This window comes from Battus philenor, unplaced genomic scaffold (genome assembly GCF_028537555.1).
Source record: "Battus philenor isolate CCGP_79_NKW_IND1 unplaced genomic scaffold, ilBatPhil1.0.hap1 SCAF_3, whole genome shotgun sequence".
Taxonomy (NCBI): domain Eukaryota; kingdom Metazoa; phylum Arthropoda; class Insecta; order Lepidoptera; family Papilionidae; genus Battus; species Battus philenor.
The window spans coordinates 14296067-14309176 of NW_027181693.1; the positions used below are offsets into that span (position 1 = coordinate 14296067).

The window sequence follows — 13110 nt, forward strand, 5'->3', positions numbered from 1 at the left end:
TTTCTTACCACCGTCTGTCACCTCAAAAAGTTTGTTTATCCTTTTCATATTGTATACGAGTAATGTAATCCATTTGCGCAATAATGACAGGCTTACATTCAAAACACATTTAACTTTTCCTCTAAATTTGCCGCAACAATTTATTCGTGACGAGTCGTCGAAACATTTTCATTAAATACGTCCTCGAAGGAAAACTTTGTAGCAACTTCGTCCCCGTAGCAATAACGATCGCAGTTGGCTTAGAGGCGGGCGTTGCGAAAATAATAAAGCCGTCAAGTCCTTTCGTCGAGTTTCGTTTTATACGGAAATCAAAACGGACATGAACAGGCAATTAGAAATTCGTTAATTTCATCCTTAATGGGGTGCCGTTAATGAGATATAAAAATTCATTCATTCCCTCTTGTATGATTTATTGATTTGTTTTTTTAAGTTAACATTTTGGATACGTGACAATGAGATACATACAAAAAATATTGGACCATGTCCTTTTATTTTAAATCACTTCAAAGGATTACGGTGATTTATTTGTACTTTTTAATTAACAGAATTAACTCAATGTTGACTTCTCTCCGTCTTCACTTCAGCCGATGGACCTTGGCCTTGTAGGCATAAGATACCCATCGCCATCGCCTCGACTTTATATCGTCGGTCTACCTTGTGGTGGGCCTAACCTAGCCGCGTTTACCGGCTTGTGGTCGCCACTCGAGAATATTCACGTCCCAAAGGCCATTTGTTGCAAGGGTGATGTGCTCCGCTCGCTACCACATCAAACTTACTTCTTTTAACCTCTATTATTTGTTAATTCATTGTCATTAATATAAAAGAAATGAAATCTATAAACTCGACTTGCATCAGACTTATATATCTCGAGTATCGTTTGAAGTTTATATTGGGCGGACATAGGCCAATTTAGATTAGCTTGGCTTGAAAGCGTCTCCTATTTATATTTCCAATGGGATTTCTTTTTCAAATGTCAAACTACAACTTACTACTACTCTTAACATGCGCATTAATAATTAAAATAAATAACCGTACAACCTACCATATCTCAAACACATTCAAAACTAAGTCGTTAAAATCATCAAAGGTAAACCCAAACCAAAATAAACTGATGAAATATGTTATAGGAACGGAATATTTCAAACTAGTATCAATTTTCCTTCTTAATATTTATTTCGCTGTATAAAAGATTCACAATTTTTTAGACTTCTATAATAACAAAATTCTTTGAAGTTACCAGATAAAACGTATTTCAACTCCAAGAAATTCTGTATGATTGTTTGATACAAAAATATTTGCTTACATTTTCTTTAACGTTTCTTCCTGCCTACGTGGTCGTAAAATTTCCATTATACTAAAACATATATTAAAATTATTCTATGTAGGTTAGTTTATATATTGGCAAATATTTATAAATTGTCATATAAAAATCGATTCAGTGAAGTAGAAAACTATACAAATCGGTATAATGGAATCAGGCGTTATTTTGCGGAAGTCCATCCTATGTAAGAAAAGATTAGTGACACTCTCTGTTTGGCACTAATCGGTGTAACATAACTCCTGAAGATACCCCGTGGAGGCGTGAAACACGTGTTGAGTGATTTAACGGTGGTAGTTGTGTAATTCGTATTGTTTGCCGCATACGCATTTATCCGCGGGCTGGCGGGCGGTGCACTTTGTTGCACGACTACCACTGCATGTGCGGAAGTGGCTAAATATTGGTCCTTCTTTTAAATTGGTATAAATTTCACATTCATCGTCGTCATTTCAGCCGATAGACACCTTCGGCAAGGTAGAGGCCTTACGCTGACCGATCAAAACCGTCACCTTAACAACAAAAGTTCACAAAAACTTGACATTACACACATATAATGTGGGAAATCCCAGGGGACGGGTATATGAAATCGCATAATATGAAAACTGGTCGTGGGGCCAACCTACCCCTAGGTGGATCAACGACTTAGTAAAGATTGCGAAAGGTCTCTGAGGGCAACGCAAGATCAGACATTGTGGCGATCTTTGTTGAGGCCTATGCATCTCATTGGGCCTCTTTCGGCTGCGAAGAAGAAAGTAGTTCAAGATCCTCAAAATCATTATCTATATCACGATTTATTTATTTATTTACTTTATTGGAAATAAACAGTAACAAAAGGCAGTAAGAAAGTACAAACTTAGAAATATAAAATTAGTTACAATTGTTACCTTAATTAATTGTTTAAGTATTTAAAATATATTGACACGAGAACGATCGACAGCTTAAACAAGCTGATGATCACATATATCATAAATGGACAATATAGTAATAGCAACGGGCTATTAGTAAATTGTCGATTTACGGTAAAAATACTACAATGTCAAATGATTTAATTCACTCAAAATTTACCTACGCCTCAGATAGATAATATTAGAGTATTTTGGATGAGTGATAATCCAGAGAAGCTGATATGAAGGGCAAAGAATAAATGCATGCCAGCTCTATACTGTGGTCCGATCAGTTGCACTCGACACCACTGTATTCGACACCAAAATGTGACCAACTATCAGTATCTTACTACGAAAGAAATTAAGTCACGAGAAAAATTTAGTAAAACGCACAAGGTAGACCACTTGGGATGTAAAATATTTATCTAAATGACACTTAACCAAACAGTAATAATATTCTTTATAACGCATGCCTTTTATCATACTTTAGTGTACTCGTTGAACTATCAGGTATAAACACGCGATAAAAGATGACTTTTATCATGAAATTTGATAAGATAAACATACGAGTACCTACTCGATTTGCGATATGAACAGCTGTTTACAATCCCGACCACTTTTCGATACAACTTTTGGTTATTTTCGTTAGTCAGTACTGTACGCATAGATGTAGGCCTATAGGATTTTTATGATATTTTATACTCAGGATATTAACTGTCAAAATCTACATTGCATCTTTTGAAAAGGTATCATGTCTTACTCTCGTAGTCTGTAAACATTACCGTTTCCCACACATGCTCATTTGATAATCAGCATCTTTTAAAAGGGTATGCTGTGTTATTCTCATTGTCTATAAATATTACTGTTTCACCCACGTGCGCGTTTAATAATTACTCACAATAACATGATATTTTAATAAAGATTAAAATATAATAATAATATTAAATAATATGTACAAGCTACTTTATATACGAGATGATTTGAAATAAGTCATATGTAGCCATTTTTTCAACCCCAAGCTTTTACACTTTATAAAGTGACCACTCTGATAAATGTAACATCAATTTATTTTTTCTATTGGATTAGACATACAGATAACTTTTGACAGTACCAAGTAATAACAGATAATAAACAATAATTAATTTTAATGCTTAGTAATCTAAATTATGTTAACGCTTTATTATTACCTAATAGATTATTACTTAAACTATTGGCTTTTGGATAGAGTGTACTGTACATTAATTGACTGCAAATAAGCTATACATTCACACCTTTAATGATTTAAAACCTGTAACCAAACACCATGTATAACAAGTCAATGATGAGAGAACGAACACGCTTAAAGCAATGTGTCTCTATTATCAGAGACAGTGCAATAGTTTGAAACCGGCGCGACGTAAATAGTCCGGATCTCGTTAAGATAGCATTAAGAGTCGGCAGATATCGGATCTGTGAAGTACCGACACTAATGACATTTAGATAAAGCCCTTGGACACGCCGATCGAGTATTCCCTTTGTAATGAAAGTGGGTACTAATAACTCCGCGGGTCCCACCCGGCGAAGCCTCCCTTACCTGTCGACTACACGATACCTAGAAATCCATCGCTTTACGAGCAATATTATATTATAAAGTGGATTAAATTACACATAAAGTTTTCTGCGAAACAATGCTGAAAATAGACTATTTAGCGAAAGTAATTTAATTGTAAATAGGGAACATCATCATTTTAATTACAGTAAATTAATATTGTTTTCATTTCAAGCAACCAGATATTACTGGTCGATTTTATAAACCACCTACACTTTGTGGTATTTAGCTAAATATGAACAACATTCAGAGGTAAAATAAGATATATAAACAATTAACAACAAGATGTACAGATTCACGATATCCGTATACGCTTGATTTGATTTATACCTTCCGGCCTCACCAAGCCAAAAAGTGGAACAACTTATCCGGTTTCCAGACAATAATAACTTAGGAGTCTTTAAGACAAGAGTGAATAGATTTCTTCTAGGCAAGCATGTACCATCGTAGACCTCGCAATCGCTTAAAATCAGACGAGACAAATCAAATGCTTTTAAAAGGTACTAAACACTTTATTTTTTGATCAAACTTTATAACACAAGATACAATCTTTGTTCATAAGAAACATCTTCTATCTTCAAAATCAGATTTAGATATTAGAATAGGAAGCAAGGTAAATAAAAATAAAATAAATAAGTGTTTAATAAGACAGCGAAATAAATAAAAATCGCCAAAATAACAATTACTAAAAATTGATAAAAACACTAAGTTTAAATTAAAATCATATTGAACGCGATAAGTGACAACATAAATAAAACAGATAATAATTCGTAACACGTTATGGCGTGAGGTTAGTTGGCGAAATATAAAAACAGTTGCCGACCTAAATTCTCCGCTACACTATAGTGATACTTTAATTTTGTCGCATTACATGTTCTATTCATTTTAACAAATGTGATGTTTGTAGCTTGCTTGAAGTATAGATGGATATGACTTGGGCTTATACAGGGCACATGTCTCTGCCACTAATAGTGGTTTTATACCTGTATCATGTCGCATCGTAATCTGTACTATGATCACGGCAATCGATTCGAAGATTCAGGCCTCTCCATCACCTACGGAGGGTGGTGCTATTCACGTATGGAGTGAAATCCACTTTGACTTCTGAGGGGGCCCAAGAAGTCTGTTACTGCAGTGGTTTTTATTAAGCGCTCTCAGCCGAGAAGTTCACTTCTGGACATAGGCCTTCCCCAAAAATTTACAATAAATTTAATTGAAAGTGCTGTACAATTAAGTGTCTTTAAGAAAGGACTGTTAGGTGACAAAAAATATAACATTTCTTAAGAGAAATCGTGGAATTCGCTTGATGGTGCAGAATAAATAACTCGATTTTAAATATACTACATGTATTGTATGCTGAATTGTTATTATATACTTAATGAAGTGAAGGAGACACGCGTTCCACGTTGGCCGTGTTCTTACCAAGGAACACTCCGCATCCAGTAATTCAATTTACCTTACATCTACGTTGAAGGCTTTTATAAAGGAAAAGCAATAAGGCGCCGCCGAGTGCGCTTCACCGTGTACCTACCTCCGAATAAATATCTCAAATTACTTTGACGTGCATTTTACGATTTTACATGCATCATCACGTAATTGATTCTTTTCTTAGTGGTTCTTTATTTCTGAACCTGGCAGTAAGCTATGCAATTTTTGACTAGAGTGCTACCGAAACCGCTGTACCCGGCTTTATAATGAAACACTTTAGAATTTATTTTTTGTTTGTCATTATTAATAGTCAAAGCGCAATTATAGGTCAGCGGTAAAAGACTGAGACATGCGATCGTAGGTCGTGGATTCGATTCTATTACCACAGTTTCTACTGCTGACAAACAAGTTTCCAAATTCATTCTTATACAATTCAGACTTTGTGTTTTAATATTATAAAATTGGTACTGTTCACCAACAAGTTTCCAGATAACACACAGTAGCATCCTCTGCGTACTATTACAGTGCGATTGCCAACCCAAGCTTGGTGCTTAATATATATCCCCTGCTTTGCAGTGGGCGTCTATGGGATAAAACGACGAATAGAAAAAAATATAAAATTTGTATGTTGAACTATTAGGCGTTATAATTCTTTTTCTTGGAAATGATCGTCGTCCATAAACGTTCGTCTCTATGGTCTGCTTCCGTACGATGTTTGTGTTAATAAAATATATATATCGCATTTATTTTTAAACTCGACAATACTGAACAAACATCACATACTTTTCCAAGGGGAACTGTTGCTTCAATTTTGTTTGAAATTGTCATATTTCTCTTGTACGTAAGTAATACGTGACCGGAGTTGTTTACTGAACATTAATATTACGACTCATTTTATTTATTCTGTCATTTGTCTGGTACAATATTCAGTACAAGCATTTTTACTGAGTAAATATATTTATTTACACAACGCGATAAGTAAATATATTTACTATACAACAATACTGTCTACAAACATCGAATATATGTCAGCAGTATTCACGTTATAAAGAATATAATGAAATACATAATATATATACCACACGTAGCCCACAAATCCTCATGATTTATAAAACCTCCTGTTAAATTCAAAATATACGTAGCATATTTACAGCTGCCGCAGTTCATCGTGCAATTAATTGTTTAAATTAGTTTTTAAGAAAAACATACATGCGTGTAATTAATATAACAAAGGAAAACGATTAAGTTATGCATGGAAAAATTAAGTTTCTGAAATTAAGTTTGAACTTAATAACTAATATTACTTAGGCAGTCTTTTCATACAAAATTTTAGTTAATAAAATAGTTGAAATCTAGATATATTTCATGAAACAACGGTTCTAATTCTTTTTTTTGTATGAAAAACATAAAAAATTACCAAACTATGTAATAATTTCTTAGGTTTTCACAATTGTTACAACATGAATTAAACAGCAATGGATGTATAGCTACCACATTTCTTTTTAGAGGTAATTTATTTTTAATATTCGAATTGAATTCATACGAATATAGTCTCTGTATATATTTAAAATACAACACCTCGATCAGGCCCGGCTTACATTTCCTTGTCATCTAGAAGGAACAGGTACGACCTCGGGTCTTTCACCGCTCCACAAACCACAACAGACGTACAGGCCGCAGGTTGAGTACAACTGTCTCGAATTATGACGCTAATAAACGTCGACTAATTCGGTGACGTGACAAATGCCCACGCATCCCATTCAGTAACGGCCTTTGCCGGAGTTACCTAGGAAGCTCACGACATTCATTGCTAAAAACGAGATTTGGATTAAGCGTCCTCTGCGACCTACCTTCTGTGATCAGTAGAGACCTTCCTTCACATCGTCGTTTTAATTAATAGACGCCGACTGCGAGGCATAAACCTACCCCAACGATATATAGGGGAATAAACCATAATGGTCACGCTTAGCAGGCAGGTTAGCGATCGCAGTATGGTATTGTGTTTCGCAGAGGACGCTGCTGCCTATCCAATAAACTGTTAATTATTGCACAGTGTGAAATATGTAAGATTATATCGTGAAAATAGAACCCACGGCCTGCGATCGCAAATCTCAGTCCTTACCGATGAGAGCCAATAGTTCAATCTATATTTATTAGGGTAAATTGAAAATTGTTTTTTCTTCTTATTTCCAGCCGATGGACGCCCATTACAAGGCATAAATCCCCCAAAGATCACCGCGATGATCGGTCTTGCGCTCAGCGACTTCCCGCGACTTTAACTATGTCGTCAATACACTTATGGGGGAGGGGCTACCAATGCCACGTCTACCGGCTCGTGGTCGCCAGTTAAGAACATTTCAGCCCCAACGACCATCAGTTGCACGAGCGATATGTCCCGCCCACTGTCACTTCAGCCGAGCAATTCTTCGAGCTACGTCGTGTTCTTGGTTCTTTTGCGTAACTCCTCATTTCTCTTTGTCTTCGAAAACCTTAGTATACCTCCGTTCAGCTCACCGGACCTTCTCAAGAAAAATTCTACAGCAGAATCTTTTGATGAGTTGGCCCGTCACATTGTCCTAAATCTCAAGGCATTTAACGGTCTGTAGCGCTTGGGCAGCGACTTGAAATAACATAATGTAGCAACTTATATATAATTAAGTATTCCAAATTGTATTGTTAATATATATAAATTTTAGCTGTATTTATCCATAAGAAAAAATTGTGTAAAAAATTGTAAAAAATTAATATTACGAAAAAAAATAATTATATTATTAATAAAACGCTGTCGTGCCTCGCAGCTGGGAGAAGAAAAATCCGAATCAAATAGCGGCAATCCTCTCCCAATTGTCTGCGTTTAGTTTAAGCGTTTAGTTTAAATAAATATTGTAAAAAATACCACTAGCGATAGAAATTAGAATTTTTACAAAATATATATATATATTTTATTTTCATTTCTCTTTTAATTACAATTGCGAGCAGTAACAGCCGGCTAAATTCAGATACTGTACCTAGCTAAGTAAGGTTTCCATTGAGGGTACTCCTACAATATCTTATCTGTGTTCTGTCTATAAAATCATCTTTCCTTTCATTATTGCCTGAACACATAGTCAAATATTCAACTCGCGTAGTCTAGAGTAATGTTGTAATAAAGATTCAATATAAGCGTACGCCCTTGTTCGCGGCGCATCGTAAATCGGAAGTGCGGCAAACGTGCAGCATGCAACGCGTGCTGGCCTCGTCCGCCGTGACGTCATCGCGCACGCACGCAGCATGACGTCATCCGTAACATACTTTTGGTTTGTTTTTTTTTTTTACCAAAAAAGATGAGTTACACGGTAGTCTGACGGCCATTAACATGCAAACTATCTTAAAGAAAAATTATATATAAATATTAGGCGGAACGGAGAGTAATGTCGTTTCTGTCGACACATTGATTTTTACCGCTCCGCTTTGACAATTTGTATGCTAGATGGCAAAAACTTATTTATAGCGAAAGTGAATATATTGTCGATTACAAGTAAAAACTTGTTAAAAATGAAGTCGTGTTAATTTAACTTAAGTAAACGACATTACTTTCCGCTTCGCCTTATAAAAATGAATGAGAAGGACTTTATTAAAATTTATTAATAAAACTATAATCAAGCGTGTTATGTGGATGTTGATTTTAATACAACAGATACAAATGCCTAACTGTAATCAAAAGTCGTGGTTTATCTCGAATCTTTTTAACATATTGGCGCTATTGATTTACCCACAATCGGGTGTATTTGTTTGACGAGTGAGACGTTTTATTTGCTTTTGCTTATAGCGCTTGATGTCTTCAGTCATTGTTAGCGTAATTTGGTACTCTTAAAAAGATAAAAGATACAATTCCTGTATTTGAAATTGGAACTTATAACAGAACTATTATTGATCGCTAACTAATCGCTTCTAACTTATTTATATTTGCAAGACGAAGAGGAGAGAGAATGCTTCCTCAGCTACTGCAGGAAGGTGGTAATAAATGCAATAGGTAAAAATAAAACGTACACTAAAATATAGAAATAAAAGGAATATAGTAGTACCAAAAATAGTTTAATAAATAGTATAATATAAGATGATAATTACAAAGTAAATACGTGTTAAATATTTGAACAATAAATAATGTTGCAAAATAAAATAGTAAGGAAACCTAGAATGTAGTGGTTGAGGATGGATGTATGGCTAATAGAATGAAAGAGAAAGACTGGGAAAATTGTAGAATGAAAGAAACAGTACGACAGATAAGATGATATATGAAAGAGAAGAATGATAATAATAAAAAAATATATGAATAAATTACTAGAATTAAAAAGTTCCTGTCCCACACGAGATAGGGGAACGAGAGATCCACAACAGCGGGGACCATTTAAAAAAAAACTTATTTATTTTTTAATCTAGTTTTGCTTTTGACTCTACTCTGCTTCATAAGGTGTTGTAGTTGTGAAGAAGAAGCAGGAAGAAATTCCACAACAACACATCTTTTAATCAAGTTTAATACAGATTTATACATATACACTTTATCAGATATAACCTAAATGAAATCAAAATAATCAAGCGACGTCACTACTAAGGATTCTTATCGTTTAAATATTCGTTTATGTAATAAAGCTTGTTGGGTTCATTTATTTTTAAAATACGTTTAAAATTTCATTGTTCCTCGTAAACCATGGAGTATTTGCAAATTTCCTGTGGATGACATTTTATACTCTTTGCAAACACTCAACATTGTTTTTGCCGAAAACTTCTCGAATCTGTATACCATATATTCATATTGGCTTCAAGATGTACGAATAGAAATGTTATATTTCAATTATAATGATATCTATTATTTATCTATGTGCATGCTATGTTTATGGTCCAACTACTCGAGGCTTGCAGAAAAACATATATACTTAGACCAAATTAACTACATTTTTATTAAAAATTTTAACAGTAACATAAAGCATTATGTTAACTTTTTTATTAAATATCTATAATATATTAAGGTAAGTACAAAACTTCACAATGTAAAAAAATATATAAACATATAACAAAAACGAAAGGATACTAAAGATCAAAGAAATCGAAAGAAAGATATGTCCAGGCTATTTTAAACGCGGCACATTAAAAGTGGAATCCATTTATAGCGCGTAGGCAGCGCCCTTCAGTTTAGCCGACAGCTGTGCGCGATTAAGCAGATGTCAAACTGACATAAGGCAACAAACAAACAAAGTGTAAAGACGCGAGACGCTTCATGTGATTTTTCTTTAGATAAATTTAGTTTATTGCCGCTTTTATGTTTTATTTATTATTTTATCATTACTATATTTTGCCTTGAACTATATTTTACATATAAATAAATTAACTATCTTATCTTAATTGATATATTAAACATAATTAGATATTAAATTATTATAAACACTGACAGATTTAAATAAATGTGGTGTTAATTAAAGTTTTTGCACTATTTATTTTATTAAGTATAACAAAGAAGTAATTTTAAATTCACTTAAATTACTGCAAAATCCACTGAACGACAATGGAATGGTCATGTTCTGAAAAGGCCGGAACACCGTATAAATTCAAAGTCAAACACACACACGTGCGTTAAACATAAGTAAATCCTAAGATTAAAAGTTAAAATAAAAGTACACGTTAATAGTAGTTATAGCTATGCAAGAACGCAGACTCTTACCAAAGTAACCGAGATAGCCCGTCGGATTGGCAAATATCTTACGAGTTAAAAGATAATTTTTATTGTTTATTTTTCCATAATCATATTTCAGCCGCAGAACAGGTTAGCGGTAGGACATAGAGTTTGTCCGTATGTTTCCAACTAGACCGGGTGGAAGCGGCCCGCATATAGCGTCTTCTGAACATATTAGCAAGGTTTCTTTTTCAAATGGCCCCCACTATTGGGCGCCTCTCATACCCCTAACTTATTAATGGATTAGAGACTATTATTTCTTTTTAATAATTTTTCCACTTCTATTTTTATTTTTGCGCTTTTCTTCCATGCATCTCAAAATCTTTTATTCTACATTTCATCTGTCTTGCCCTTTCATTCCATTTTCCCTCTTTTCCGATGCCTTTCATCCATCACTCCGTTTCTCAGTTTTATTTTTAAAAAATTACATAATTTATTTTTATAATTATATTGCTTACGTTCGTTTTATTTTATTTACGTTTTTCTTAGATTATTGACCCTTATTTATTTTTATTACTTTTATCGCAATTTTTCTATATAGCCTAAGAAACTCAGGTAGCATCTCATCATTCTCGATAAGCGAGGCTATAGCGTCCTCGCAGATCTTAGTGCCTAACCGGCATTCGGAGCCGACTCGGAGTCCTCCACGGGACAGTGAGCCACAAAGTGGACAACGGTCTGGTCCGCGCCTGGTTCACAGAAACACGAGGGGTCCTTCATGAGTTTAAACCGGTGAAGGTACTCAAGAGAACCCCCCGTGCCCCGTGAAGAGCTGGACCAAGACCGCGTCCACCTCGACTCTGCAGAGCACGCGGTAGACTGAGATGGTGTCCAGGAAAAATTTCCGCGTTGTCGACACTGTCGTACTTTCCATGTACCTGCTATTCCATCGCTCAAGCGTTCCCAGCCTAAGCTGTCGCTTGACGAATGCGATGGAGCATTCCTCGTAGTCCGGTCATCTTAGCAAGGTTGTCTATCCACCTTATCGGTGGACTTCTCACGCCGCACTAACCGTTCAGTGATCTCTACTAGGAAACCTTAAGGGCCTAGTGGCCATCTGTTCTGCGCACTTGTGGGCTGTCCACGGCCACTTCGATTTGCTAATCCGCTATGTAGGCTGCTTTAGCGTACGGATCTCCCCATTGTTAATTCGGCCTCGTAGTGAAATTCCGAGCATAGCCCTCACCCTCTCCGTAGCTCGTTGAGCGACTATGAGTTTCTCAATAAGGCCGAAAGTGGCCAATAATTTTATTTTTTATCGACGATAGTTTTTTAAATCTGAAGATTACATATTTTTACGCAATGCATGCAAGGTCTTTGTTTACTTTAATTATATATATATTTAAACAATATATATAAACTAATATATATAAATAATGAATATAGTTATTCATTAAGTCCTACGTATAAAGTTAAGGCGTGGCGCGTATTGGGCAACTCTATCGACACGCCGGACCCAATTCGGCGACCCGTTAACCCGGGCCATTGCTCCCGACAATTAAGCCATTGCGTAAGTCAATGTCACGTATTAATTCCATCAGTTACTCTTTAACGATAGGGTTGCCAAAATTAAAACATACGAACATTAATTGATTTTTAAATTGTATTACTACTTTTCTTTTATCAATTATAACTTAATATTCATTAACAAAATATTTTTATTTAAAGTTCCCTTTCTAAACTGTTGAACTGACTGCTATTTCTACTTTAGCTAATATGTCTGGAATATTAAATGTAAAAAAATATTATAAGTGACAGCCCTGTTTATGGTCTGCTGACGTCCATTTCCTTGTCGGACGACGGCACGTCCAGCGAGCCAGTGTGCGTTTTGAATTGCATTTTAATTCCACGTTCCTTATGGGACGTTAAATACGCAATCACTTCAATAACCAGATGCTTGTTTTGATGCGATTATATAATCGCTTACTGGTCATAAATAATAAAGAAGTGAATTTATTTTTTCATATTTATTTATGACAAATTAGTTAACACAAGGCTGAAGAAAGAAAAGGACCAATATTTAGCCACTTCCGCACATGCAGTGGTAGTCATGCAATAAAGTGCACCGCCCGCCAACCCGCTGATATATGCGTATGCGGCAAACAATGCGAATCACACAACCGCCACAGAGTCTGTGTTTGGCACTAATCGGTGTAACATACCTCCTGAAGATATCCCGTGGAAG

The 13110-nt window shown here is 35.2% G+C and overlaps 1 long non-coding RNA gene across 1 annotated transcript in view; it reads right to left on the reverse strand.

Annotated features, from left to right (window-relative positions):
• LOC137927140 (uncharacterized) overlaps nt 1-13110 on the reverse strand; it is an 84332-nt gene that overhangs the window by 16775 nt on the left and 54447 nt on the right. The gene's annotated exons all lie outside the window — the stretch shown is intronic.